This window comes from Labrus mixtus, chromosome 13 (assembly GCF_963584025.1).
Source record: "Labrus mixtus chromosome 13, fLabMix1.1, whole genome shotgun sequence".
NCBI classification, from domain to species: Eukaryota; Metazoa; Chordata; class Actinopteri; order Labriformes; family Labridae; genus Labrus; species Labrus mixtus.
Window position 1 is genome coordinate 452,019 of NC_083624.1, and position 4,023 is coordinate 456,041.

General features: G+C 40.3%; 1 long non-coding RNA gene across 1 annotated transcript; it reads right to left on the minus strand.

Moving 5' to 3' along the window:
• Positions 1 to 790: 790 nt before the first annotated feature.
• LOC132987508 (uncharacterized) lies at positions 791 to 2,496 on the minus strand. The gene is made up of 2 exons (XR_009675622.1): positions 2,392 to 2,496; positions 791 to 1,521 (listed from the first exon to the last, which is right to left on the minus strand). It is a non-coding gene; the product is annotated as an uncharacterized LOC132987508 (long non-coding RNA).
• Positions 2,497 to 4,023: the final 1,527 nt, after the last annotated feature.

Genomic DNA, 4,023 nt, shown 5'->3' on the forward strand with positions numbered 1-4,023 from the left:
TTCTGTTATATTTATAACATTTCAAAGTTCGACAGCTGGAATGTTTCCGCTTGACAAACGACATGATGCTCTGCTAGCATTCAGCAGCATTCACCACACCCTCTGTAAAATGTTTGTAATAGTTTCAGACTCTTGTGCTTTTGTTGTTCCTTGACATCCTCATTGTCTTATAAATTCAGCGTGAGAAGACACCTCTGTGGTTGAACCTATTACTGCTGCAGAGAGCGATTGACTGACAGCTCAGTCTTTTGTTTGTGTTTTTAGCCTCCGTCTGTAATCTGTAAATGTCCTTTACCCATCAATCACTATCTGCACATTTTGCCATCCTTCAAAGACCTACCAAATTGACCTACGGGTACAAATAAAGTAACCTGAACTTGAACCTGAAGAAGCCTGGCCAGTAATTCAGAACACACAACTTGATTATTATGTTTCACCTTTAGTCTGAACCCTGTGATATTGTCTTATTTTATATCTGGTGCTCTTGTTATTCCTTAAATACTGACGACTGACTGTGAGCTTTGCCACGCATCAAAAAAACTAAGAATTGATTACAAGCATTTATGTATGAATAAATGAATGAATGAATAATAGAGTATTAATGTTGACGTGTGAGATAAAGACCCGGGACGATTAAAACACTGAATTAAAATAAACTTCTAAATCTAATTTAAAATTAAAGGACACATTTACCAATACAGAATTGAACTGAAAAGATGTTGCAAACGTTTGCATTATGTCTTATTATATCAAGACAATCACACAGAAGCCAACAAGATTCAACCCCAAATAAAAAAGTCAAGATCACTGGTGTGTTTTTATTTCTGTCTGGCTGGAACATGCACACAAACTGTACAAGACATCATCAAGTCTAACAGTGGTATAGCTTCTATTTAAGTTGGGAATAAAAATAATCTGTACCTGTTCATACAAAATGGATAACATGACTTTGCATGCAAACATGAAAGCAGGTGTTCAGAAGCAGATGGTCTTTGTCTCCCTCTGCTGGTTATCTTCAGCAGCACATTTGTTTTCAGCTCTTAGAAAAAGAGAGATGGGGGTGAAGAGCAGAACGACTGTACAAGTCAAACTCTGGATTTCTTGGCACAGGGGATCTCCTCATTTCCACATACGTGGAGATTGCTTGTGTTGCTCTGAAACACAGAAAAAAAGACACAGGGCCTGATTTGCCCCCTTCAACGATCGGGGGGGGGGGGGGGGGCATGGGACGATTTGAGGCTGGTCACAAACCAAGTTAGTTGACATGCTAACTGAGTACACACCAGACCAGTCCCTCAGATCTTCAAATAAAGGTCTCCTCATCGTACCCGAAATTAATTCAAGATCAGCTCATGGTGCTTTTAGTCATTATGGTCCTACTCTCTGGAATTCATTACCACGGGGAGATGCTGTTGAGTCGAACATCTGTCACAGAGTTGACATTCGCCGTGTGTTCACAGGTGATGGAGGCCGATCTGTCGGGGTTCACGGTCCGAGTCTGCGGCTGAATCACCTCATAACCTGAATAAAGACAACACATCAGCTCCTCGTTTAACTGCTTTCTTTATTTCAATTAATATAATTCTAATGGATTATTATACAAACAAATGAGGCATTGTCTTATTTAATCTATTTATTTTGACATATTCTCAGATTTCCTCTTCTCTGTGATTGTTTTAAATGTTCTATTGAAATGTTTCTGATTCCTGTGAAGTGCTTTGAATTACCTTGTTGAAATGTGCTTCATAAATAAACGTGCCTTGCCTCATGGATCTCAAAATGTAATCTAATAAGGTTTTCTGGTTTGACCCGCTGACGAAGCAGCGATTTAGTGTCTTGCCCAAGAACACATCGGGCATGTTGCCGCAGGAGCTAAGAATCGAGCCCCGACCATCTGGTTGACACACGGCCGACTCTCCCACTGAGCCACCGTTGCCCTGACTTGTGAGGAGAAATTACATTAACCACACATGTAACACACAAGTGTCCTGCTAAGCCAGTTCTGTCAGACTGTCCCATAGGCTCGGTATCTATCCTCTAGATGATGCCAAAGTCAGCTGTGTGTTACCCTACCTGCTCTACCTAAAAGCTTGTGATTTGACACGATAACAATGTGAGGTTAAAGAAAAAGGAGAGACACAAAGTGACCTTGGTTGTCGTAGTCACGGCCGACCCCTATCAGTACAGCTGTGACTGCTGTCAGGCTCGAGGAGTGAGCTCCCTGAAGTTCCATCACAGTGGGGATATCTCAACCTGCGTACATAAAACTGAAAGTGATTCCAAACAGCGCTCGTTGAGACGTTTCATTTGATAAGGAGGTGAATATTTGTTGTTGTCGTTGGTAAATATAGGATTTAAAAGAACTGTACAACCATAGATTATGACTCTTACCTTGGCTGAGGTGGAGTACGACGCTCAGATAAATGGAGAAGATGATGGAGCTGCAGGCCGTCATTTTCATCGTTTCTTACCCCAAAGCTTCAGAACTAAAAACACTCATCAACATCTATACACGAAACAGCTCAGTCTGACACTGAGCTGTTTATTAAACAGGAAGAAGGAATGTGGTTGCTGATCTAAACAGATTCTGTTTTTCTTCAGATTCAGATTCCATTCTTCTCTTTTTCTGAGGTTGGCTCTTTTCCTGTAACTAACATCTGTCATGCAACAGCAGCTCTTAAGTCTTTTCTAACCAACAAAAGCAAAACTTGAATCAAAGTTCTTCCTTTACAACTGGAAATCTTAGATATGTGTTTCTTTCTGCAGAGCTTCTGCAACTTAGAAGCACATCTTGACTTGACTGGTTTGACTTCAGTACCAGCAACAACTCTGAGCAGGCCTTTCTGACACCTACACACTGAAAAAATAAAACCTTAATATGTATGTGTATCCCCCTTTTGGCTGTCCCACCTGTTTTAAAATGTTGAAAAGAATGCAATGAGGGGCGGCTCTTTATCAGGAAAATCCTCCAGACCAGATCTTCACTAAAATCAGAAAGAAGAGTACAGAGAGGTTTATCTGTTCCAGCAGCCTGCTGCACCAGCTGAGTGTAAGTTGTGTCTTAAGTTCTGGTGTAAAGTCAACACTGGACTCTACATTGAAACCAGATAGGTTACTCTACATATCTACAGTAACCCTCACCCTAAACGAGATGCAGTGTCTTAAATGATTTCAAGGAGACGACCTTATGCGTTGCAAGAGTATTTATTGCATCATGAGCACTGAAGTCTGCAGAGTCCAGAACATCCTGTCATCCAACACAACGTCCTGTCATCAGGAGCAATTTGTACAACAGCCTTCATAGCTGTACTTTTACTTTCTTCTATCTTTAAAGGGATACTTCATGAAACATGAATCTGTATTGACATTGGGTCATTTATGTAGAAATGTGAAATACATTTTGAAGTTGGTTCCTTCTTGCCCGAGAAAAGACAGAAAGTGTCTTTTTGGCTCATGTGGATGAAAGACACCAAATCCCAGAATGCACAGCACCACAGGCCACTCCCACTAAGGTCCTCTATTTCGATCGTTACAGTTTCTCCAAAATATACAGTATAGCAGTAGAAATATAGAAATAAAAACATTTACAGACATATTTACTTCATAAATATGGGTAATCAACTGATTCACAGATTTCTTCCAGAATTGACGTGAATCGAGCAATATCGATGTTCTCCACACATTGATCACCTCTGATCCTGAAATTTGTGAAGAGGTATTAAAAGATGCAAAATTATATATACGGTTATTATTCAGTACATCCAAATTGACTTGTGTGTATTCATATCAGACTGCACTATGTCTGTTACATACCTTGAGGGCAAAATATGAGAAAATATGAGGAACTAGAGTTGTAGTTTCAGCCCGCTAACCACAACAGCTTCCAGTGACGCAAAAATCATCATTCTGCGTCACTGGAAGCTCCTTTACAGACTCAGAAATACAAAGATTTCACATCTCAGGGGAAAATGAGGGCGGGATGCACAACCATTCAAAAATACTACCAGGTTTCTAATGATACAA